At 41.0% G+C, this 27,859-nt stretch overlaps 1 protein-coding gene across 2 annotated transcripts in view; it reads right to left on the bottom strand.

Annotated features, from left to right (window-relative positions):
- Positions 1-27,414, bottom strand: part of gatad2b (GATA zinc finger domain containing 2B) — a 52,861-nt gene extending 25,447 nt beyond the window's left edge. For both annotated transcript variants that reach the window (XM_062409905.1, XM_062409906.1), the window contains exon 1: positions 27,310-27,414. The gene's annotated coding sequence lies outside the window, so the exon portion shown is untranslated. The remainder of the gene's footprint in view (positions 1-27,309) is intronic.
- Between the last annotated feature and the right edge of the window lie 445 nt (positions 27,415-27,859).

The following is a 27,859-nucleotide window of genomic DNA, read 5'->3' as shown; positions in this document are numbered from 1 at the left end:
ACAGATTCACACAGGTGACCCTCAGCCTCACTGTCTGTTTGTGAGTGTGGGCGTGGGGCCAGTCCAGGCCTGTGTGTGTTAACTCCGCAGAAGAGAAGAGAAGAGAAGAGGAAGTGACACGACTTGATAAAATACAGAGGTACTGGCTAAATGTTGGCGCACCAGCTAGAACATTTTTTGCCGCACTTGACAGATTTTGTTTGCGGGTTTGAAGCCTGGGCCAACTTGTGGGTTCTGTCAGGGCCAGGATGAAAGATAAGACATACAGGGTTGTGGTGAGTTTTGCAGAATGGGTAACTTGCTAGTCAACACTATGTTACTTCACTATATGAAAGGCTTTATACAAGACACAGACTAACTAACAACAATATATTGCAACAATATATTAACAACCAGGTTATTTGAAGATGAAGAGCACTTTATAATTATTGATGCTTTATGTGATTCCTTTGTTCACTCTTATGTACACACTCTTTACCTTTTCTGGAACCAGAACCATTCTTAAATTAGGCAGTTACACTCTATTGGCCCCAAATATTGCTGAACCAATAATGACTTACACAAGAGCTCTAATGCAAGATTCTGAAAAAAAAAATGATGGTCTGTGAATAACATTCACTGGCATTGTTTGTGCTGTCAAAAACCCACATCAAACTTCTAAAACACCTCAAGATCTACGCATGTTTAAAGACTGGGACCAGTGGTGGGAACTAAATTTGCAGGCTACTCTTCCTTTGTGAATGACGGTAGATCCTGTTCAGACCACCTGCAAATGGATGGTTCTAGCACTGCACAATGGCATCAACAACACCACCTGGTTAAACGCTAAAAAGTACGGGGAAAAAAATCCTTTTTGGTGGAGTGTCAGTGACTGTTCAAGCAGGGACTTAATTGGCCGGTTATCTCTTCATTAGCTTTCTATTAGCAGATTATTCCTGCTGTTGTCCTTCTATCGTATGCCCTCATCTTCTGTAACATGGTGCTCCAATCAGTTATTTCTGTCCCCCTTTAATGTCTGTTATCCTCCTCTCATCTGCAGCAGCCTCTTTAACGCAGGGAGGAGTCTTAATGATCGTACAATACGACCCGACCTGCCACTTCTTCTTCTCTAATTAGTTTGTGACGCAGTAGCAGGGCCCAGTCGTCGACTCCATTTGCTGAGAAAAAACACAAGCAGCTTCTGCACCCTCTCTGCCAAGCCTCCACCTTTAATGAGACACAGAGTGCTGCTGAGAATGGAGCTGATGAGCCAATCAGGGTTGGCCGTGTGCTGAGCATCACAAACTGGCACTCACTATCCCCTCAGCCCCCCCACTCCCCGGCTACTGACGCTGACTGCCTATACATGATATAATGACTGTTTCAGTCAGCTGCTACATAAGCCACACACTCTCTCTTTAACCCCCCCCACCCCCCCCACCCCACATTCCCATAATCCCTCCAAGCACCTCCCACCCACTCCTCTAGCTTTGGGCACTCTGCCAGGCCAAAGCAATAATGGAAAAGGAAGGAAAAGGAGACATGGCGATGGAGAGATGGAGAGACTGGGGGGAGGTTGATAGAGGGTGAATGCCGCTACACATAAAGAAATAATCACACTTCATAAAACCAACATCAAGACAATGTTGGACATGTGAAAATCTTATGACAGACCCTTTTGGCTGGTAACAAAGTAAGAGCACCGAAGAGGTAGCCCAATATCATAAAACAGTAAATAGATTGTGTCCAGACATCCATCTACAGCACAGCATTCCAACAGAAGGCAGGATTTTGTAACCCCCTCTCCTGCTCCAGCTGTACAGTACCACAAAGAAAATCCTCCCTGCTCCTCTACCCTCCCCCAGTTCCTCAAACCTTCCGTCTTTTCCTCCCCCCCTCTTTGACTGTAAAAATAAACACATGCTTACTTTCAGGGGCCCCTTAAATGTAGCCAGAGCTGTGGACTTCATTTGTTCATATTACACTGGCCAATCAGGAGTGGATATGAAGTGTGTGTAGGTATGTGTGCAGGAGCATGTCTGTGTGTATGTGGGGTAATAAAGGAGTGACACAGCCAAGACACACTGAAAGCAGAGGGATTTTTTTTTAAATCTTGTGCTATCCTTGCTGAAGTCTTTGTGTGTTGGCTGTGTCTGTAGGGCTAGAAAAGAGACAGGGATGGCAGCTCTCTTCTCACATAATGCCAACTCTTAATTCCCCCATCTAACACACACACACACACACACACACACACACACACACACACACACACACACACACACACACACACACACACACACACACACACACACACACACACACACACACACACACACACACACACACACACACACACACACACACACACACACACACACACACACACACACACACACACACACACACACACACACACACACACACACACACAGCTGTCGATCAGATGGCTGCAGCTAAAATGTCCTCCTCAGAATAAATGCAGTGGCGTTCCTCACATTTGCACTGCAAGTCAACAGCAAAGAGCACCCTCCTGCCCTAGACTGCCCATTTCTGTCCTGTGTGGCTCAACACCAGGGGAACTGGGTTTGCCAAACGGGCCCAATGCCAGCGTAATAGTAATAAGGCCATTTTCAACTGTACTGTGGACTCTTCTGCTTGTTTCATGCATGATGTATGCATGAAACGAGCATGCATACATCATGACAATCCATTTGGCCGAAGCAATTCAATTCCTCCCAGTCTACCCTGTGTCTCTCAACCACCTTCTCCTGCTCATCGACTTTTTATACACGATCAGGGAAGCATTCGCCTGTTCATTTTTCAACTGTTTAGTTCATTGATGTCAGGCTTATCGCTGAGGTGCAGGAGCCAGATGTTTCAGGTCTGACATCCCATCTCTAGACAAAGACAAAACAAGAAAAAAAAGTGCAAATACTGATGTGATTCTGCAATATCACTTAACACCTCCTGTAGGGTAATTAACCCTACCTTCAAAATGGTGGTTATGGGTATAAAATAAGATCCATTTATTCATCCCAAACACATGCACAGACATGCAAAGGCACACTCATGCAGGTAGGGAAATTTAATCTCTGCTTTTTACCCATCTGCAGGACACACAGAGCAGTGAGCGACCATGTACGGCGCTCGGGGAGCAGATGTTGGGGGAGTAAGGTGCCTTGCTCAGGGGCACTAGACAGGGTAGGGAGACTCTTGGATTTTTGGACAGATCAATCCAGGTTTGTCTTTTGTTGTCTCTCCGTGGAGTCGAACCAGAGACGAACCAGAGACCTTCTCTGCCCATAGTCCAAGTTTCTACCACTAGACCAGGCATTGATACAAAATTTGCATGAATTCGGGGTCCAATAATGATATTAGGGAGTAAAACAATTCCAATACAGATATATTGGATTATGTTTGAGAGTCAGGACTCTTAAAGTGGACTCATAAGGACATTAAGTGCTATTATCATGAAATAAATTTAGGTGTAGGATTTGATTAATGCCAAAACCAAATTGCTTGTTCACTGGGGGACATGTTGGGTTTCTCTATAATTTTAAGGTCTGGACCTTACTGTGTAATGTGCCTCGATATAATGTATATTATGATTTCGCTCTATACAAATAATATTGAATCGAATTATGATTACACTTAAAACAACCCTGTGTTAAAACGGCAGGAGGGTGTGTTGTACATGTTGTACCTGTGAGACACTGAAATAGGTTCCAAGAAGATTTGGAGCTACAGATTGATTATAAGCTTATTGGAAGCCAGACCACTGTACAGCACCATGTCAAATGTTGCACCTTTGTGCCACACTATACAAGTAAAGGTTATTCTTACAATATTTTAAATGTTAAGATATCAGTACTCTAGTGATTAACTATTGTGTTTTTCGTTTAATATTAAAAAATTAAGGTTAAAATGATCCAGACTTTTGGCCTGCAGTGTAGGTCCAATTCCAACACGGCTGGATCTGCATTTACTACAGTGCAACAAAATGTGTCTTTTCAGGCAAATTAGCAAAAAGTGAAAAATGCCCTTTAGAATTTCACCAAATGCAATTTTTTAACTTCCTGTTAGTGCATTCACCATCCATGAGGGACCATTCTGCGTTATGTGACGCCAGTTTCTCTTATTTATAAAACCATAATACGAAAACAAGTCCGACTTGCTCATCTTAGAAGCTTACACTGCTGTAACTTACAAACCTTACCCAGTTTGCATGTTGCACCTACATCGGGGCGGTTGTGGCTGAGGGGGTAAACAGGTTGGTCGTCCTCCAACCTGAAGGTCGGCAGTTCAATCCCCAGTCTGACCCATCTGCATGCCAAAGTGTCCCTGGGCAAGATGCTGAACCCTGAATTGCCACCCATAGAATAAAAAAGTGCTGTGAATAGATGCACTGTATGAATGTGTGTGTGAATGGGTGAATGTAAAACTGTACTGTAAAGCGCTTTGAGTGGTCAAGACTAGAAAAGCGCTACATAAATACAAAACCATCTACCATTTTACTGCTGTTAACCTTTATTATTGTGGGACAGTTTTGATAATTAAAAATATATTTTGTTGTGGTTAACCATGAAACCATTAACCCTTTAATTCCTGTGCATTTTATAATTAGTCTATGTACTATACATAATACAACTGAGATACACAAAAATCTTGTCTAATCTAATAATTCATGGGTAAAAGAAAAAGGAAGAAAATGTACAACTACAAGAGAGAGTTAAAAGGCTGTTTGTTGCTCTGCTTAACTGGTGCAATCAGACCGTGACTGTTGAACAGTTAAGCAGTAAAGTTTGAATTGAAGCTGGGAACAAAATGGCTGCCATGTCATAATCCGAGCTAGATCCAGTAAGACGCATGAAACCTGCAGCTAGCATTGACAGTCTGTATCATGTAACATACAGCATGTCTGCGTCCATCAGTATATAGGTCATGTTATGATTAAGACATTCTCAATTTGTTGCTTTTAAATGAGAACAACTACAGTATATATTGACTTCAGCTGCATAAAAAAAAAAAACACACTGACCACAGCGAGCAGGAGGTGAACAAAAGTCTGGACCATCCCCTTACATTTATCACATTAACTGCAGAGATGGAACACTTGTTAATGCTGAATATGTGTGCTGAAAAGTCAGAAAATCCAAATCATGGTCTGACAGCATCCAGTATCAACCAGCTAGTTGCAGGGTGGTGTGAACTTTATCCATCTCTGTTGTGGACTATATGTGGTTCACAATGTCCATTCACTTGGAGTTAGTGTCGGACATTTTACAACCATAGAAAACAAAAAGCAAAAGTCACCTACACACAACAACCAGCACAGTAATAGTTGCATTGGTGGGAGTGTGTGTACATACCTAAGTGAAAGAATAAGAATAATTGATAAATCAGACCAAATATTAACTTTTGTGGTGATTAGTATAATCTATCTATCTATCTATCTATATACTGATTCAAGAAATCACTGTCCGTGTGTGGCTTGCATATTTTGAGAACCATTTTATCGGCTTCAAACTCGTGTGAATTGTCAAGGGCCCAGGGAAGTGCAGTGTTGTTTTGGTCTGATTTGGACACAATATATTTAATTGTTGTCTTGAATGACACTGTTGCCGAGAACATGCCGTTTTCATGATCAACGACGTCACATTGATGAGTCACAGCCACTGCTGCTACAGTGCACTGGTTGGCTGATTTTATCTTAAATAAAGTGTTTTCATATTGCACCAAATTCAATACTGCACCTCAGTGCAAAAGTGAATATTATTGAATAAAATGTAAACACTTCTTGGTTATAAAACTGTATGCACTGTAAATCCTAAATAAAAGAGATCCGCTGTAATGATCACACTGAGCAATACAACATACAAAAAGTGAGATTGCTCACTTACTTTTCTCCTCTGTTTGTGTTGACAATACATCAGCCTGATATCTGCAGACAGCATTTACTGCCCAGCAGGGACAGACTGGATAAATTAGTATTCACATACTGTTCAGTCGACTTCCACGTCCTTGCATCTCGTAACTTGTAACCACATAATATCAACAAACATGAACAGATTTTTTTTCAGTCTATCAGCAGAGTCAGATGACCATTCTGAGACACTGCAGTTCTGTAAAATGAGGAAGGTCTACATAGACTGTAATAATTTATGTCGCTGTAACAGGACTGTGGTGACTGACATAATCAGCTATCTTCTCTTTTAACTTAAAATAACATTTAAGGCATTTTTGGCACAAGCTCTTCATCTTCCATGCTGCCAACTTATATGGAATAGTCTTTTTAATACATCAAGCATGAAAGAGACCCTCTGAGAGAGACATGTGATATAATTTGGCCAATCAGCACAGCCATCTAACCATTCTGTTGGTTTGTGAACATAGCATGGATATACATCAATATGGTAGCAGACCATGATAAAATGGTAATATTTCACCATCTCTTTGATTCACAAGCAAAGTAGTTGGTGGACATCTAAAAAGTCTATCAAAATATAGATTCGTAAGATTGCCAATCCCGATCTTATTTATTTAAAATAATGCACTACATTCTATTAAACAGCAATGCAAAACTGGACTGAAATCCAATATTTTGCAATAACGAGATATTATAAAACCTTTTATTTGTATTGGTTGGTATTACAAGTATGTATTGTGGGGCTTATAAGAATGTTAAACAGAACAGAAGTCGATGGCCATCAACAATACATATTTTTCATACCGTATTTTTGGTGCAGAGGGCAAATTTGCCTCTGTCACACAAAAGTGTCCAACGACCAATACTCAGCAGGAGGTGATGCTATAATACAGAAATAGAAAGTAAAATTTCTGCATTTAAGACATGGGTATGGCAGTATTTCAGCTTTCCTTTCAAATGTGAAGAAAATAATGAATGACTTGCTGACAAGGCAAATAATGTCTGTGAGTAGTGCTAGACTGCAAAGATGACAGCTAAATCATTACATTACATTACATGTCATTTAGCTGACGCTTTTACCCAAAGCGACTTACAATTAGTGCATTCAGCATTTATTAGGGGCCATATTAGCACTCATCCCCAACACTGCCATAAAGACCTATCAAAGAGAAAGAAATGAAAAACAAAAATAGCACTGTTCAAATCATTGACAATAGAGCAACTGGCAACTTTAATAACTGAACCACAAGCCTTTACTATGGTCCAAGGTGAGAGTTTTTGAAAATAGCTTCCAGTGCTGGAGCAAAATTGCCAAGTTCAATGAAGAATCTTTTTCTGGTGTCATACAAAATGTCTACAGGAATACCAGACTTAATGTTGTGGAAAGTGCATTTCATTAACAACAGTCAGGTCAAACAACCATGCTACTCAGTGCTACTCTCAGCAAGCACTTTATTAGGAAAAACGGTGTGTTGGAAATTGTTGCTGATGTGACCACAACCCTTAAGGAAATCACCAACTAGGAGCGGTTACTGAATATGTGAATGGCATGTAGGATAACGTGGTGGATACCCTTAGAGAAGATTTACCAGAGGTAGCGTCCATCTGGTTTCTTTAGCCAGTGCTAGAAATGATGTGTAGATGTCCAGTAACAACCACTCCCTTAGCCAAGACAGAAGGCAGTGGCTGATTCATCTCTACAGTACACACACACACACACACACACACACACACACACACACACACACACACACACACACACACACACACACACACACACACACACACACACACACACACACACACACACACACACACACACACACACACACACACACACACACACACACACAGTAAAGGATGTTGATGATTATTATTTTTTTGCATATGGATAGTGTTTGACACTAATGAGGCCAATAAGAATGGAGCCCATAGCAACAGAGTTGTAATTGGTCATGTGGAGCAGTTGTAGGATGCAGATTTGGAGCCAATGACAGCTGAGAGGAGGACGCTGGTGTTGCTTTGTTTTTGGATGAAGTGACTGGTGTGTTGATTTAGTACAGAGGGCTCATTCACCAAGACTGCAGTGTGATAATTACACACACCTCCACCTCGTGCCTGGATAGACAGCAGTAAGGCAACACACCTTCAACCTAGTGCTCAGACACAACACGGCTTTTTATTAAACAAGACAACAGCTCATTGTGGGCGTTGCTATGACAACCAGTTGTCTATTTTTATGCCACTAATCAATTACTGTTCTGCTGTCGCCTGAGGGGTGGGGGTGTGCATGTGCGTGTGAGGGTTGAGAGTACTGATGAATGGGGAGGGGGGCAGTGGTAGAGGGCAAAGGGGAGGAGGAGGAGGAGGGTTTAGTGTGCAGTTGGAGACAAAGAGCATCGCAGAGGAAGTGAAAGAAAGAAACCGTGTGGAGGATTCATCTCATACCAATACACTCCACAACACAGAGGTCGCCATCTACATTACTTAGAATGTTTCACATCATTTGTCTGTTAATCAGGCAGCACAGATCTGATCTGGTGATCATCTTGATAACTGTTTTTTCACTGATGCCAAACATTCACTGGCTGCAGCCTCTACATCATGAACCCTGTTCCTCATTATTCTGGACTGGTTGTCAGACTCAAGAAGCTTCATGACATTTCACTTCAATTTGCCATTACTTTTGACATTTGATTGACAAAAATGGATCCATTACCTAAAACATGAATCTGTAATTTAACTATGTAAGTTGCTGCTGGAGGTTTACCAAGCTGATCCAAACAATAAGTGTTGGAGCTAATTTTGGCATATTTCAACAGATTGCATAAATTGAAATAAAGAAAAATCTGAATACAATCCATTCCTTACTGAAATCTGGTGCATTCCGTTACTGCACTGCAGTCTGCCTGCACTGTTATATTCCTTTACTGCACTGTTATGTTCCTTTTCTGCACTTTTACGTTCCTTTACTGCACTCTACTGTGTATATTTACTGCACTTTACTCTGCTGCATTTCTTTACTGTTATTATAATTATCATCATGCAGATCTGAAAACTTATCGTGGGTAAAAGGGGTGACAAAAATACTTATTGTGGTTGGCATCTGGTTTTTGCTCATTACAGCTAATGTCTTGCTTCATGACCTCAACCATGTGATTTTAAATGAAAAATAAACGTAATAGTTATTGTATGTGTATCTAAATTGCTCAATATGTAGAGTCAATATTTTTAAATTAATTATTTAATAACAGCTGGCTCCCATCCACTCCCAAACAGCGGAGAATTTCTTAAACATGGATGACATTAAATTAATAATTGAAGTGGAGAAGTACAGTGAGTTGTATGATCCTCGGAACATGTCCAAAAAAGACAAATGTTGGGACAGTGTTGCTTAATGTGGGAGCAACAAGTAAGTATATGCTTGAATACTACTGGATCAACCGGTGATATTATTAGCGCTGCCCGGCGGTTCAGCATCGCTTCAGCGTCCGGTGTGAACAGCCAAGCGCCGGCGCGATAGGGATTAGCGCGGCGCAGCGCTTTGGCGTCGCGTCCACGTTCTCTGTTCCTCTTTCAAAATGAATGCGCTGTCGATGTCTTCTAAAACAGACTCAATGGCAGCATCTACACATCTCAGCTCTCCAGCGGCAGGCGTGTTTGTTGAAAACGAATTCAACTCAGTACTTTGATGACGTGGTTGATTACGTTACTGTTGATCTTCTGTCCATCATCGTATATAGCCCGCCCTGACAATCTGATTGGTCCGAACCGTTTCTGTTCGGGCTTAATTTCTCCCCAACCGAGCGACACCAGACCGATCTTCCCGACCTCAAATGTTGTGGGAGGGGCTCAATTCGTCTGGCATCCAGGCTAGGCCTCTGTGACTTTGACTGGCCAAATCTCTCTAAATATACCGTAGGGGTGTAATGGCACATGTATCCGAAACCAGAAATTTTGTTTGCATCTCAAATTCTGAGGGACAACTTTAGCGAAGGACCAGATGTGGTCATATCAACCGCAGACACATAGGAGTGTTAAGACCCTCCCTCATCATTTAAGTCTGCTGTGTGGGAACACGTCAGTGTCGGGCTAGGGTTAACCCGAACCCTAAAAAAGCCGACATTAAATACAAACTATGTTTGAATGTTGAGGTGGTAATAAACCTCAAAGAAGCAGTGGCGATTCTTAATTTCAGCTCATTCTGAGAATTTGATGCAGCAATTGTCCCTTTTCCCATATTTTTATTTCTGAGAGAATCAAGATAATTTGTTATCAAATCATTTGACCCACTTTTTGCTAGGCAATAAAACAAAATCGATAACTATTGCAATACAATTTTGGTCAGTGGCAATAGCAATATAACAAATGTATAATATATATATCGATATGGTAAATGGCCTGTACTTATATAGTGCTTCACCACCAACTCTCCACTCAAAGCGCTTTACAATATTATTTTGCCCTTCACCCATTCGCACACACATTAATACAGTGCATCTATGTGCAGCACTTTATCTTTTATAGACCACTCACCCACTGCCAGCACAGCCGGTTCAGTATCTTGCCAAAAGACAGTTCAGCACGCAGGATGTGGGGTATCGGGATCAAACCACTGACATACTGATACCATCTCCTGAGCAATAGCTGACTTGTTTATGCATTGTGCAAGCACAGAACGTATAACATAATTGGCCAATTTACAATTTTTTTGTGTTTTTTATTCTTTACCATAAAGGGATCAACTTAAAATTAATGATAACGTGACACTTATTGTGATAGGTTGCAAAATGGCTGAAATAAGTTTTTATCTTGATATAATTTTTATAATCGTCTATCACTACTTTTTAGCATATTAAAATTGAAAACCTGAATCAACGAGAACCGAAATTGATAAGCTGAATAACAATCATAAAATTACAACGAACCCAAGCCTACCTTTAAATTATGACTTTTTCTATGTATAAAGACAGGTGGCATGCACATTTCGCTGGCTGTCATAAAAATCTCAGAACAATGAGGAACACTTGGGCTTCCAATTAAGTCTTTTACAATGTGGGGAAACCAGTTAAACTGATAAGATTGGTTAAAACTGAATAACCTGTAGTTGTGGATTAATAGCGTCAAATCATATTTGTTGATCATGAAGCAGTCAGGTGGACCACTGTAATCCTTGTGTTGTAGAAGTCTTTCAGTGTTTCCTTTATCAAACGCCACTATCAGAAAAAAATGAAAATGGTGTTATTTTTTTCCCTGAGGTAAAATGAGACTAACTATTTACAGGAGGGCAAGGCTGATGATACCTTCTTGTCAGGCGACAGAGGTTTGTGTTTTCTTGTCGGTGTTTAAATTAGTTTTGTGTTCCTTGAACAAAGGCACAGACGTAATTTTCTTCTCTCTCCATTTTTTAATGCACTTATTTTAACCCAGGGAACAGAGCGCAGTCAAAACGCACTGAGCCAGTCTGAGCCGGTTTGTAACCTCAGGGTATGGAATTATCTCTTAATATGTAGCCGTTAGTGGTCAAGACGTCACACAGTAAGACAGTCAGAGAGAGAGAGCCAGGGTGGGAGGAGCAAGCGCTGTGTTTTCAGAGCAGAAAGAGGAAAATCTCTTTCTTCAGGAGCTGGCACTTTGACAAGAAAAGAGTGAGAGCAGAACTTCAGACCACAGGGTGGGGCATGCACTGTTTCACCAGCCAAATGAGAGGAAAAAATAAGAAAGAAAAAAAGCAGCGGGAACATGAGCCATTTAGTCAGAGCGAGGCACACAAAGGTAGACAGACATTTTAAAATGGGGCTGAACATGGCAGCCAGGCGGAGTATCAACAAACGGCACAGAGAAAAATATGCCACAGACAATAAAAAGAACCAGATGAGCACATACATGTTAAAACACAAAACTCATCCGTACAGTATTTTACATGTACTAATCCCTGACAGACACCATCAGTGAATTACACAAAGCTAGAGTAGAGACCAAATTCCCCATCCCATTACACTGCATTATGGAGTAGTTGAAGAACCAATGAATCTTTGTTGGATGCTAGTGCTGGTTTGCAGACAATGTGGAGCAAATGGGACAATATGCCTGTAAAAAAAGACCAGATATGTCAAGTGCTAACAAACATCTACCTTTAATTTCACTGTTCGACATATCACTTTAACAATTTTTTTTAAAGGAAGGATCTTTGCATTCTTCCACACAACACTGATTCAGGCAGGGAATCTGCATGAAGCGAACAAAAATAAACAGGGAGGAGAGTGAATGTGACACACAACGAGGTCATTCAGAACAGAAGGACTGTGACCAGTGTGGACAGAACAAGGAGCTTTTATCTAAAGAAAGGGTGACTTTGATTATACCGACAGGATTTGGGTCTGAAAAGACTGACACTGACCAGAAAATGACCACAGACCAGTCCACACAAGAGCCTTGAAATACCACTGACCTCTTTTAGCACCTACACAGGAATCATGTCAGTACAGAGTCAACAGATGATACACATAAAAGTACAGTTGAGCGGTCAAAACAAAGCCCAGAGTCAGACGCTGAAGAGGCCCGACAAGACACATGAAGAAAGACACATAGATACGAAACATAATCTCTATTTTAATACAGACATGATATTTTGGTCATATCCCACAGGCCAAATATCAGTTATTTAAGGTGCCATTTGATTAAGGGTTGGGAACACTGCTGGAATATCAATCTATCAATCAATTTGTATTTGTTTAGCCCATATTCAGATATCACAATTTGTTTCATAGCTTTTTAACAAGGTTTGACAAGGTGTGACATACTCTGCCCTTAACCTTCAACAAGAGTAAGGAAAAGCTGCTAACGGAAACTAACTAAAATGTCTTTGTTTTATGAGGTTCATTATTGGTGCCTTCTATCTTATCACAACCTCATTACCTTGTCCATAGCAGAGGAAAGACTGAGGCCACAGCAGAAGATTTGCAATAGACAAAACATCCTTGGCCTCACACTGTTCCTCTTCTACTGTTGTAGTTTGGCTTTCAGAAAGCTAATATTAACAGACCACATCCAAGGGTGCAGCAAGCACCGGCTGTCAGCACTGTTCTGAGGTCAGTACATGAGAGAACTATGCTGACAGAGAACAGTAAGTGTGTCTTGTTTTTAACACAACTACTACTACGATTAAGATGCATTCATTAGTCCCAAACACATGCACAGACATGCAAAGGCACACTCATGCAGGTAGGGAAATTTAACTTCTGCTTTTAACCCATCTGGTGCAGGACACACAGAGCATACTACTACTACTACTACTACTACTACTACTACTACTACTACTACTACTACTACTACTACTACTACTACTACTACTACTACTACTACTACTACTACTACTACTACTACTACTACTACTACTACTACTACTACTACTACTACTACTACTACTACTACTACTACTACTACTACTACTACTACTACTACTACTACTACTACTACTACTACTACTACTACTACTACTACTACTACTACTACTACTACTACTACTACTACTACTACTACTACTACTACTACTACTACTACTACTACTACTACTACTACTACTACTACTACTACTACTACTACTACTACTACTACTACTACTACTACTACTACTACTACTACTACTACTACTACTACTACTACTACTACTACTACTACTACTACTACTACTACTACTACTACTACTACTACTACTACTACTACTACTACTACTACTACTACTACTACTACTACTACTACTACTACTACTACTACTACTACTACTACTACTACTACTACTACTACTACTACTACTACTACTACTACTACTACTACTTTTTCCTGTTTACATGACTGAGACAATGTTTCAACCACAGATTGTCTTCCTTAGGTCAGAAATTAACATACACACATGTATATATATATTATCGATTGATGATCCCACCTAACCTCCTCATGAGCCTAAATGACAGTCGGATATTATTCTTTTTTTCAACAACATGGTGCTTACTCCTGGTCTTACATTCTTGTTTTAGTAAAAAAATGTTTGAACAGACATATCCCTACTGACATGTTACAATCATGGATGCTACATTAATGTGTATCACACCGTTATGTAGGGTCAGGTACTGAAATCACCTACATGTGATGCAAAATGCAAAGGTGGCCAGGGAAACATCTAACCTGAAAATCAGAAGCCAGCACCACTGAAACTAAATCTTCAGTAGACAATGGCACTTAATGTGGGGCAGCCTTCAGATAGCTATTTATCTAGTTGAATTAAGTGGTTGTTGGAGATAACTGGGCTTTTTTAACCTTCTTGGTTGACATTAGCTTTTATTAACCCTGAGCCACTGGCTGTGTCTGAAATTTCTTATCGACATGCTATTTAGTATGCAAGTTATTTGAGCAAGTCTGAAACGCTAGTATTGAACCAATATTATGGCATACTATGGCAAACATTACAATTTTTACTATGCAACCTACAGCGGGTAGAGCGGGTCGTAATCTAGATAATGAACCCCAAAATGCCTTCATGTGCCAGTCTCATGGAAAAAGTGCTGCCCATAGATGCACTGTGTGTGTAAATGGCTTTGGCTTTGTATTTATATAGTGCTTGTCTAGTCTTGATGACCACTCAAAGCGCTTTACAGTTCAGTCCTTCATTCACCCATTCACACACACACATTCATACAGTGCATCTATTTGCAGCACTTAGTTATTCTATGGGGGGCCATTCGGGGGTTCAGCATCTTGCCCAAGGACACTTCGGCATGCAGATAGGTCAGACTGGGGATCGAACTGCCGACCTTCAGGTTGGAGGACGACCACTCTATCAATCAGCCACAGCCGCCGATGTGTGAGTGTGTATTAATAGCAAAACCTGTTCTATAAAGTGCTTTGAGAAAGCACTTAGAAATTAAGACTATAAATACAGGCCATTTACCATTACATTAGTCCTGAAAAAGGTACCAGTACTAAATTCCTGCTTCCAATGCGGCTTTGACTCAAATGTGAATGACACGTAATCCTAATGTTGTACAACCTATTGTTTTATGATATTCTGTGTTTTATTCAGAACAAAATGTTGCCTGTACACAGCCAAACACAATAACACTTGCCCATTTCAGTATTAATGTTACACTACTGATTAAGATCTGCACCTTTCAGAAAAACATAATCTGTGTTTGGTAATGATCAAATTAAAATAGTAATTTGTATTCCTGCAGAAACACCCTATGTGACATTTTGGATCCCTGATCCTGGAAGTGCCCTTCAATGTAAAAGGGAGGATTGGGAGAATTGCATTCAGACTAGTTGACTGAGGTGACCTTGTGGAGCACCTGGCTAAACGCAGCAGCACAGCAATGCAGCAATGATGTGCACACTGCTTATTCACTGGCTGGATTAGTCACATCTGCACTGCCTCTGACTGCTAGGCCACTTCTACAACCGAGACAAATTAAGCTCTTCCTTCAACCACACACACCACTCCCCTGCTTTACACATTCATTAAAAAGACACAAATCAATAAGTGCCAAAATATATGCCTAAGTGTGTCCACATGACTGGAGTTTTGTAGCTGCTTAAACATAGACGTTTGGAAACACTGCTAGCAACACTACGGGGCAGAATTTTTGTCTGGAGAGGCAGAAACTGCCATTTTTTGGAAACAATCATATTAGACACTTGCTGAATGGCTATTTTGGTCATGACTTGTCCTTCACCGATTCGCCAGGCTCCAATCACATGACCCCATTCCAGAAGTAAAAAAACAACATCAGTGAAGAACTCAACATGGATAATCCTGTGTACATCGGCACACTAATGCCTTTCAGTCTACATTGGCTTGCCCAGTGTATGCTTGTTGTCATGTGATGGCATGGATCTAGCCTTTGCAAGGGGTGGCCTGATTAAGTGTGTTTGGCCTCAGTCTTAACCTGAATCTTTTGATATTATGTATATATGCTGATACTGAGTCCAATATAATAACACTTATATATAGATCGGTAGTATTAAATGTGTTTCTGACACACTGATATAAAGATGCTAGCCTACAGACTTTGGCACACATTTTTTAATAGCTTCTTGATCAAAAATACTGAAGGTCCTGACTGTAAGACTGTAAAGCAGATTTTTTTTAATTATAAATTTAGAACTGAAATGGTTTGACATGATCGGACAGGTGAGAAGATGACTCAAGAAACAAGAGATCACTGTGATAAGTATTTCTATTAATGGAAATAAAAAGATCCATTTTCAGCACATTCAATTATTTTGTGTTATACAATCAAGTGTCACCCCGGTCTATCATATTGAACATGTGCTATAATCAATATGATGCAAGGGATCAAATGGCTGTTTGTGATGTAAAAGGTGAAATTCGTTGCAATGAATCTCTATGAATTATTATCTACATTTACTGAGTATTTAGCCTCTTTTAGCTAAGTGTAGTTAAACAGCTCACACAATCTGCTTCCAGCTGAAAATAAACTACAGGCGACAGACACTGATGAAGCAACTTTCCCTTAAGATATCTGCTCAGTAGACAGTCAGAAAGAGCAGCTGGTGAACATGGTAGAGCATTTAGCGGCCAAAGAGAAAAGAGTACAGCCATCATTAAGGTTATTATTAACATGCTTTGAGACAAAATGCCGATGGTGAAAAAGACCTATAAAAGGTAGGCAACTTCAAACCTTCAACTGTCTGTCTGATGCATCACTTATTGTGTAGCGGCTACAGCTTCCTATAGCCTTAGGGCCATTTCCAACTAAGCATTCCTCAGCGTCCAACAGGCCATCAAGGTAAGTGACACTTTAAGTTGTTATCAGCCCATTATACCCTCTGTCCATACTAACACATTCACATACACTGGGAACTAGTGCTATCAGTGTAAACAGGAAGCAGACAATCTTCTCTACACATGGTTGCTATGGTGCACAAAATACGATGTATAATGAACAGCAATGGTGAAAAGTAAGAGCAGGGATTGCTTTTCTTGGACTGACGATGTGGTGGAACTGTTCATGAAAGTAAGTGCTCTCAAATATTTGTAATTCGTTATTCATGATCTGTTCACCACTGGTAGTTGACTTGTGACTGATAAGATCCCAACAGGAAGTGAAAGTGGGTGTCTGTCATTATTTCCATCATTTCCAAAGTCATTGTTGGTTTTAAAAGGTTCTAAAACGTGTTTCCAGTTGTCTGATGTCCAGAGTACTGTGGATGCCAGGCGTACACAAAGGAAAAGTGATGCATTTTAAAAGAAGAACCTATTTAGTGGGGTGCCTAGGCAGTCAGTCATTTCAAATTGATGCAAAAGTTTTGTTTTGTTTTTTAAATTGAACATAATGGTCTATGAAACCATTTTGGTCTGAGAAACCAGATGAAAAAAAAAATGTTAGGCCCATTTTCTAAAATCGCAAAAATCGGAAATATATATATTTTTAAAAGGTCTTAATTTTCTTACATTTGCTATGATATTATATTTTTTATTGCTTTTGCAAGTCAGTACTATGTTGGGAATGAACTTTTGCTCAAATATGGAAGTTGTGAAAATTATGGTATAGCAAAAAAATAAGGTGGCTACCAATTTCCATACCTTTTTTTAAATAAATTTATAGATTAAGATTAAGTAAATGATAACAATGTATGTGAAGGGAGCACTGGTGTGGACCCAGTGCTCTTTAAGAAGACTCAACTCATCACCACAGTGATTCACACACTAATTAACGATAGGTGAACTTTTATTGTCATCTTGTGACATATTTGAATACAGAAAGAAAAAAACAATGGCAATGTAATAATTGATTAGAACTATGAATTATTTATTTTATATACAGAAAAATACACACAGGTAGATGTTATACATCTGCTATTATATACATCAGTGATTCTCAAATGGGGGTACGCGTACCCCTGGGGGTACTTGAAGGTACTCCAGGGGGTACTTGAGATTTTGTTTTTATATATTTAAAATTAGCAACCATCCAAAAATCCTTGAAAAATTGTTATTTAACAAACATTCAATAAAATATAAGTGTAAGTTCATGAACTAAACGTTATATTCAGTAGGCTTTTCAATTTAATTATCCTAAAAAAACAGAGTCTCCCCCATACCGATGGTTTGACCCAACCTGGCACATGCCACCTGTCATCAACTGTCATCACCTGCCTTGAAAACAGCAATGCTGCTGAAACACGGAGGGACAAGTACCAAAGAAGGCGAAACCAGAGCAGAGAGCCTTCCCTAAACAACACCGTGAGAGCTTGTGCCTCTTCGGAGCCTCGCTAAAACGTAAAAGTTTTCCGTTGTGAAGTTAATGATTCATAACAAGTCCGCGTCTCTACCGGTACCCTTTCAAAATAAAAGCATGTAATTCAAAAGCGGAAATGAAATTGTATGACCTTAAAGCGAGCAAATATTTCACAATAAAATAACAGAAAGCCACTTCAATAACAATAACATAGATTGGGTTATTTACACTTTTTGTTTTTTCTTTTGGGAGAGATTAGCCAACAGTGGCATTAAGCCACCACATCTTCAGCGGTATCTCCAGACAAAACATGAAAGTCATGTTGGTAAGCCACCTGAGTTTTTTAAGAGGAAACTTTCTGAATTCAGGTCATCTCAAGACACGATGCGAAAAGCCTCCCCGAATCAGAGGGAAACAAGCTTCCGGTCAGTATTCTTTTCGATCCTTAAAGAAGATATTTTAAGATGATAAATATTGAAAAAATATGTTTTGAGCTAATCTTTTATTTAAAACTAAGTTAATGATTTATTTTTTGGGAAGAAGTGTTTAGCTATTATTAAGTTCATGAGTTCAGTTTGAGAACATATCTTTATTATGATCCCAAAAGAGGTCACTTTAAGTTGATAATTATTTTGATGTGCACAAATCTTTATTTATATTGAGATAATAATAGTTATTTTTTATATCTTTTTATTTCGAAATAGTTCAAGAGAGACAACTAAAAATGAGCAATGTTATGGACATTGATGGAGTTTTAAAATGCTTTGCGCTGGTTAGGGGGTACTCTGCAGAATTTTTTCTTCGAAGGGGGTACGTCACTGAAAAAAGGTTGAGAACCACTGATATACATTATTGGTTGGAGGTTGCCATTGAGGGGTTTGTTTTGGGGAATAGGAAAGGGGTGAGGGGTGGGAGAGAAAGGGGTGGGAGTGGAAGGTGGGCAGGGGGAGGAGGGGAGGAGTAGGTAGTGGGTGGGGTAAGAAGGTGTGAAGGAAAAGGGTGAGTGGTTTCAGGGCAAACGTCGTATCATTCCTATCATCTTTGGAGTTTGATCTGTCTCCTGGTTCAGGAGTTCATCTTAGTCCTCCACCTTCAGCGCCTCAAGCTGCTCGACATTTCTGTCCATAAATCCTCTCTACGTTCTCAGGCTCGTTCTCCAGTTCACTGAGCTTGTGCTGGCAGTCTAGGCACGACCTGGTAGAAGCTTGTCGTTTCCTGATTTCCTTTTTCACCAGCTCCTCCTTACGTTTGACCTCCTCCTGGAGTTTACTGTTCATCTTTTAGATTGTCAACTTGCTTCTTCAGAGTCTGGTTTTCTTTTTCAACGGCCTCAACCTTCCTGCTGCTCACTCCCTCAGTCAGAGTCTTCTCCTTCCGCAGCCTCTGCGCCTGTATCTTCACCTGACTCTTCTTGACCTCCTTTTCTTTGACCGTGAGCGTGGCCGGGCAGTTAAGGTAGGGGGTGATTTGAAGAAGCTTGTCCTTCTTCTTCAGCTCATCTTTAAGATTCCTCTGTACAGTCTTGAGCAGTTTGACCTCCTTCAGAGCCTGCTTTTCCTGGTCAACCTCCACCTCCCTGCTTCGGCTTCTTTCAGGCTGAGCCGGCTCCTGGGGCAGACTGGCCTCCAAGGTCTCACACTTGGCCTGACACACACTGAGGTCTTCCCTGCAGTATATCTAGGCCCTGAAGCGACGACGTCGTTTCTTCTTCTCTTTTTGTAAGAGAACTTCTCCTACTTTCACCTGCTCCTTGAGCTGCTCGACCAGCTCCTTTAGAGTTGAGTTTCCCTCTTTGAGAGCCTCAATCTGACTTATGGCTCGGAGCAGTTCGGCTCGGAAGCTCGGCACGATGTCTTGGCGTTGCATGGTTGCCAAACGGAGCAGATCTACTTCCGATGAAGCACAGACAGAAACATGGACTCAAGTTCGACTGAGGATCGTGGAGAGTTCAAAATGCTTCGGCTCTCTTCAGGATTGTAGACACAGAATGATGACGTTTTCTGCACCTTTATAGATCCAGAAAGTGCAACTTTGATCTTTAACATTAACAAAGATCATAGTCACTTCCTTTGCTCCTATGATCCTTTGTTCATTCCTTTGATCAATTCAGGAAAAGAAATACCTTTCCTTAATACTGTTGAGGGTTAAGATCAAAGCATGTGATTTGTGATAAGAGCTAAACAAATAAAGTTTTATTGATTGATTTTTTTTTTAATTGATTGATTGATTACTGCTAATTTCAGTGTTAAAGACGTATTAATGGGAAAACTGAATATCATCTGAAAACCAGTATCAACTTTTAATTCTAACATGCGAGTCAAAACTCAGCCTCTTGAGGAAAGGTTCAGTGCGTGAAGCTTTGCAAAGGCTATTGGAGATCGAACAAGGAACAGCGCAAAAAAAAAAAAAAAATCATAAAAATTTGAGTTAGTGCATATTCAGAGTTGCAGCCATGGATAACCTGGATCATAATCTCACATCACGTACTGCTACCTCATACTTCCATAGAATTGGGATTTCACTTTTTCAGTTTCCTACAACACAGACGCCTGGGACCAAGAATGTCTAAGCATAAACTCACATACAGAAGAAGGTAGCAGTGGACCAATCCTGCCTCACTCGTATACATATGGGTTATATCGGTCATATTATAAAGATATCAGTTGCTACTCCTGATCCTGAATCAATACATACTTATTATGTTCAGATCAGATAATCTGATCAAGAATTATAACAGCTACCATATTTTATTAAGGCTGGTGGTAGGTTCGGAGCCAACAACACCCCCTAGAGGGCAATTTTTTGACCGGCAAGTCTGGCCCTCGGACCAAAATTGTTCTATAGACCCTTACAAACATCTTAGAAGTGAAAACGAAACGTTTGCATCAATTTGAAATGAAAATGACATATTGCCTATACACGGAACCCCACTAATTAGCTTGGCCATAGCCTCAGGCAAATGTTACACACACGCACACACGCACACACGCACACACGCACGCTGTATCCCACTGCTTCCCTGACTGCTCTACAAAAATTCTGTGTTAATTAACTGTATTTTATTTATGTTAGAACTGAATGGGGCTTAAACACAAATATCTAGATAGCTCATCTTTCAAGTCAGTTGTGAACAGTTGTTCACAAGTAGTAGTTGTGTCACGAATGAAAAAAAACCTGTATAGTAAAGACCTTTGAAGGGAGGTTCCAGATACTGTCTGTTGATCTTACAAATACTTGGTTCTGAGCTTACTGAGGGCCTAACATTAGACCTACTCTGGCTATTATGCTTTTCTCCCTCAGCAGCAATGAAAAAACATATTTTACAAATGTGCTTATTGTACATACAAGAGTTTGAAAAATACACACAGATACAGTATATGTTCGTTTCCACCATAATGCTCACTTCTGAAGTCTATTGCAAACATTAGCTTTAAGCTTCGTATACAACTCTGTATGGTACACGTGGCTGGTCCACATCACAAGCCAAGGGGACTTTATCTCTGATCTACCGTGTGCACCATCAACCATTTATAAAATACTGTTCTGGCAGTGTTAATGTTTTAATCATGGGCTGATCAAACTTGCCTGAATTTTATCACAGCAACTCATAATGAGACTCAGTAGTGTGTATGGCCTAGCATTGTCCTGCACCAGGGGGAACCCATGGCCCACTGCACCAGCATTAGGTCATACAATCTCTCTGCGAATTTCATCCCGTGACCTAACAGCAGTCAGGAAACCATTTGCTATGACATGGAGGTCTGTGCGACCCTCCAAAGATCGATCAATCAAATTTTATTTGTATAACCCATATTCACATATCACAATTTGTATCATAGGGCTTAACAAGGAGCGACATCCTCTGCCCTTAACCCAAGTCCATGTCAGCAGCCACCACGATCAGGATCCACCTGCCAGATCGGATGCCAATGTAGTCCACAGTCATTGTCCACTGCCGCCATCAGGATCCACTATCAGCTGCCACCTCCATCGTGGTCCACCACCATAATCAGATGCCAACATGATACAGGATTAGGGTTGCAAAGGTGCGTAAAATGTCCGGAAACTTTCCATAGGAATATTGAGCTCAGGAATTTTGAAAAAAAAAAAAAATCGGAATTAAGCGCTGAGCAATAAAAACATCATTCAAAACTCTATTTTAAGATGTATGGAATGCAGCACACGCTGCCTATTGAATTTCAACCTTACACTGTGCATTCTTCCATCACATGTACAGATAATTCCCAGCATCCTGCACACTACAGCAGGGCTATCGAGGCCTGCTGTTGTGTGCAGGACTAGTCAGGTAAGTTTCGATGATATTACTGGGGGAAATATATTAGCATGCTGATTGAGGATGGTTCATCTGTTCATCTAGCCCAGGGGTGGGCAAACTTTTTGACTCACGGGCCACAATGGGTTCTAAAATTTGACAGAGGGGCCGGGCCAGGACAAGATGGATGGAGTGTTTTTGTGAACTAATATAGATGAAATGGAAAAATCATTACATGAAATGATTTGGCCTTTAACAAATAGCAAAGCCTTTATTTGCAAGGCAATTTAACAAAACTTGGTAGTTGACTCTTGAATTGCAGTTTGTCGGTGAAAAAAATGTTGCTGAGTCTGTAAATAAGCCGCCAACCTCTTAGCCTTAGGCACCCGTCCTTGCGTTGACCGCTTTCTAGCCTTGCTTCGTAGCAAAGTGACGGCTGATGTTGTACTCCTTGAAAACTGCAACAGTTTCTAGCATATCAGGCATACAGCCTTCGATTGGACTTCAGTGAAAAAGTATTTTGTTGTCCACTCCATGTTAAACACTCGGCACTCATTGTCTTACAGGGCAAAGCGAAAAAAGTGAAGGAGATTATGTGCCCTTTCGAGCCCTATACACAACACTCCCGGACAAATGTTATTTAGCTGATGCTTTTATGCAAAGCGACTTACAATAAGTGCATTCAACACCGAGGGTACAAACCCAGAACATGAAGCAAGAAAGTAAAATTTCCTTAAAAATTAAATAAAACTACAAAGTGCTATAAGTAAGTGCCATTTAAGTGTCACTAAATTGTTACTTTTTTTTTTATTTACTTGGCCAATGTCTGATCTAGCCTATTTCTATTCATTTATCCATCAATTTAAAAATATTTTTATATCTCTACCATTGCTTTAGTGTTTTTTTACCAGCTTTTTTACTCATCTTATTCTACAGAACACTTCCACTATCTCATGTGTGTGGACATTTCACCCCAGCCAATGTAGAAGGAAAGGCTGTGTACATTTGCAAATACTGTGTAAAGACCTATGTTAAGAATGACACAAAGATGCAGAAGCATATAGTCAAGTGCCCAAAGTTTCCCAAAGGCTCAAATCAGCCTATGACAAAACTAAATGTTTATCTGTATATTAAAAGGTTAATACAGTTAGTATAAATTACCCACAAAATGTCTAGTTTATTCCCGTTAATTCCCGTATATTCCTGAATATTCCTGAATATTCCTGTATATTCCCGTATATTCCTGTTAATTCCCATGGAAAGTTTCCAACTTTGAATATTCCAGGAATTTTGCAACCCTACACAGGATCCGCCATTATTATCACAATCAAATAAACTTTAGGAGTCTCAGGGGTAAACAGTGCTGCAGCAGAATCCATTACAATTGAAGTAACTACTGACCAAAGCTTCAGACGTAATAAACAGAAAAAACATAACATGCCTCCATACTGCTATTGTGTTGTCATCCAAGTGCCCCGACATTCATATTTGACTCGAAAAGAGGTCATGTACAAAATGTTTTAAGCGTTAACGTCCACCAGAGGTCGGACCGTAGCATTTCCAACGGTCCCTGAATGCACCCCGTCAGAGGATATCAGTGTACAATTAGGCTAAAACACGATGTGAAGGACAGTTTCTAATGGAATATGAATGTCGTGGCTTGCAGACACTTAAGGCCGGCGCATGCTTCTGCAACTGCGTCTGCGGCTTTTCACGCAGTTGTGTCGAAGGACTCTTTGTCATTCTTGCTTCTCAAACCGTTGCGTGTGTTACAAAGCAATTCCCTGCCAGAACACTAGGCGGAGTAACGCGTTTGTCGAAGACGACCTTAGAGACGCCTTCTTTCTTCTTCGTCGACTGTTTATTTACATCGCCACTCCGGCTCCTCATAGCCTTTTTCTGGAGGACATATCCGCCAGTCAGTGACGGGTTATACAAGTGGTCATACTTTCGGATCTCTTCTGCCAAACGCCGTTCTATTTGGTCCATATTCGTTCTTCGAAATCTTTCGTAGTTTCTGCCGGTATTATGTGGCATGAAACTGGAAATGCGACTCCGGAAAGGATGTAGTTAGCAGACCAATCACATCCCTTGCGGGCTGCGTGAGGCTCGCAGAGCTTTGCTGTATAGTCAGAAAAATTGGGCGATGCACTTAAGAAGGGATACATAAGCACATAAGGGGCCCGGAAGAGCTCTTGCGCTTGCGGGCCAGTGAAAACGCAGACGCATGCGCCTGCCTTAAGATAACACCACAGGAGCAGTATGGAGGCATGTTAGGTTTTTCTGTTGTTTTATTACATCTGAAGCTTTGGTCACTAATAACTTCAATTGTATTAAATTCTGCTGCAACATCGTTTACCCCTGAAACTCCAAAAGTGTTTTTTGGACTCAAACACTTCACCAACCCCTGCAAAGGCATAGTGGTTAGTGGATGAGTGAATGTTCCTTACCGGGTGAACTTCCCCTTTAAGGATTGGAGTCAGTCCCCTCAGAGCGAGTTTTTCCGGTGGCTGGACTGACGGTCACCAGGCTGCGTTCCCGTCTGACCCCAGAGGATGTTAACACGCTCATATTTCGCAACACAAACCCGTAGGCTGGTGCTGAGGTTGTATGAGAGCTACTGGTTATTTTTATGAAGCGTTCTCGACTCGGTGCCTTGTTTGATCGTTTTGAGTTACGTCTGGCCAAACATGTCAGACCTAAGTTTTATAGAGATGTGGTTAAGTTGTTGTTTAACATGATGTTTTTTATATTATTATTATTATTATTTTGGAGGGGAAAAAAACGATGGTCAGTTGTGTTTTTTAGCTCCGGCTTCTAGCTGTCGGCTCCGCTGCTTAAGATTACGGCAGCGCATATTTTGTTCATCTTGTAATAAAGATCTCAATGCGAAAACACGCTTTGTTTTTTCACTTCATTTTAATATAGCCTATACATAGTGAATTTTTGAACTTGGAAATATGAATGATTAATCGAAAATTCGTCATTAATTCTCCCGACGATCGATGAAGAAGACTATTTAATCGAACGCCCATCCCTAGTTGTCATGCTGCTCCCTTCATCTCTATCAGACATTTTCTAATACATAAATACTTTAAACATTGATACAGTTTTCCATTATGTAACAAACTGTTTCTTCTGGTCAATGCCGTCAAATCATGTTGTTGATGTGTTCAGTTACACTGAGCATCTATTGCACTTCTGTCTGTCCTGGGAGCCCTGTGAGACAAATTGTGATTTGTGAATTTGGGCTTTACAAATACAATTTTATTGATCGATAGATTAAAATCCAGTCTCCTGATATATACCCATACAAACAACATCAAATATTCAAACCAGGAACAGTTGAAGGGGCTTAAAAACATGGACAACTAAGTGCATTGACTGTATATTAATCAATTTATGTTGCAGTACTCTACACGCACTGTAAAATCTGTCATACAGTACGATAAGCTTCATTTTTCATGTATGCTGCTGGGGCTGCCAGGGGACTCTGAGCTGGAAATAGGAAATGGAAGGACTCCACCATTGAGAATACTACAGTTCATTCACACTCTTCAACTGCAAGGACCTTTCATTCATATGGACCCACTTTTACGTGAGTAGAGGGCTGAGTTTGTCAAGGTCTGCCAACTTTTATCTCACAACCAAAGGCTGTGGGGCTGCTGTACCTCCACGCTCACATCTGTGAAGTGAGCAATGTGTCCTGAAGGAGACACCACTAGAAACAACCAGCTGGTTGAAAGTGATACACTGCTGAGCAGAGTGAAAGTGACTATGCTGCTGTCTGTCAACTTTCCCAGTGACAAAAATACACGTTTTTATCCCTTACCTGCAGTTGCTGTGTATGGCACTACATCAATATATCTAACCGAAGCCTGGCATGACCAGCTCCTGTTAATGGCTTGCAATGGAGGAAGGTATAATTTGACGTTCTCTCTTCACTTCATTGAACCTATCTCCACCTCAAAGACTGCATAGCAGAACGACAGAGACAGGGATAGCAGTCAGATGCGAATCCATCTGCCTGTGACTCATGTAAATGTGGAGGAGCAGTGCAGCAGCAGACACAAAATGAGCTCCTCTACACTGCAGAATAATAGGCAGAACACATTAAATATTGATTCCCGTTTTGTCTCTAACGTCATCCAGACATCTACCTCCATTAATCCACCGCGCAGCCTGAATAAAGCCTTGCCCTTACAGTAACGTGTTGGTTGTGCGGTCAGGCGCCAGGCAGCCATTTAGGTGCATATGAAGCCAGTTGAGTCTCTACGTAAATGGCTGATGCATTTCAAAATTTTCTTCCTAATTGCTCGGAGCCATCAGCAGCCCCGGCCTCCTCCTAACGACGTCCAATCCGCCACCTCGCACAGCTTCAGCCCGTTACAACCGTCAGAACATCCCATCTCATCCAGATGCCCTTTAAACGAGCATTAACAAGTATTTGGAGAGGTTGCCTCTTTCTCCAGTCTGTTAACCCCTAGAGACTCTGGATCAAACAATGAAACCGACTGGAGGCATTCAGCTCAACGCTCCCATCACACCGTAATTCAAACATCTCCGGTAACAGCTCGGTTATTATCGAAAAACGGAGCCCGGGGGAGGATTTGGACCAACCTAAATGTTTCTACTGCGTTTCCAGACATTTAAATGTGGATGGATAGCTCGAGGCGACGGCTGCTGGTCGCCGACATGTCAGTCTGCATCAATAAATAGCGAAAAGAAGCCGCTCTATTGTCTATCAGCACATCAGCGTATCCATCGGCTGCACAACGGCACTACTCGCCGTGCTGCCGCCATAGAAACCCCTTCGCTGCCACTTCAAAACATCCCCAACCGGAGCCAGGCCCCGCGAGCATCCTCGGACTCACCTGTGTCTCCGTTCGCGTCAGTGTGTACCGTCTCCGGGTTCACGGTCCGGTCCTGACAGCGCTGTAGCGTCTCCTCACCACCAGTCCCCGGCACCGGCAAGCAGCTCTAAACCACTGATTGGGCCTCGACACACACTCACCCCGTCGGTACAGCCAGACACGCGGCTAATTGGTCCAGCAGTCGGTCCGTGTAAAGGAGGAAAGGCAGCTTATTGGCCATTTGTTTCCCCAGCAGACCCAGACATACAGCTGATTGGTCGTACGGCATGCATTAGTTGAAGCACTCAGACAGCTGATTGGTCGCATATTTCCGCGGTGGAGATAACGAGTGATTGGTTGCTACTAGTGTTGTTGTCTGTGTCTGGATGGAGCCATGTTACCTCCGATGGGGCTAAAGAAACAATGAGGAGGTCTGCACCCACTCACTAAATGTTTGTTAGAAGACCTCCACTCAACTACGTAGATTTTTACCTGGTTGAGTTTCTTGACTGGTATCAGGAAGACAAACCTGGTTTCTTGTTTGAACGGGTTCTAACAGCTCCCTGTGGAT

The sequence above is a fragment of the Platichthys flesus genome, chromosome 17 (assembly GCF_949316205.1).
Source record: "Platichthys flesus chromosome 17, fPlaFle2.1, whole genome shotgun sequence".
NCBI classification, from domain to species: Eukaryota; Metazoa; Chordata; class Actinopteri; order Pleuronectiformes; family Pleuronectidae; genus Platichthys; species Platichthys flesus.
The sequence above is the reverse complement of the archived record's forward strand: the minus strand, read 5'-3'. Positions and strand labels throughout refer to the sequence as shown.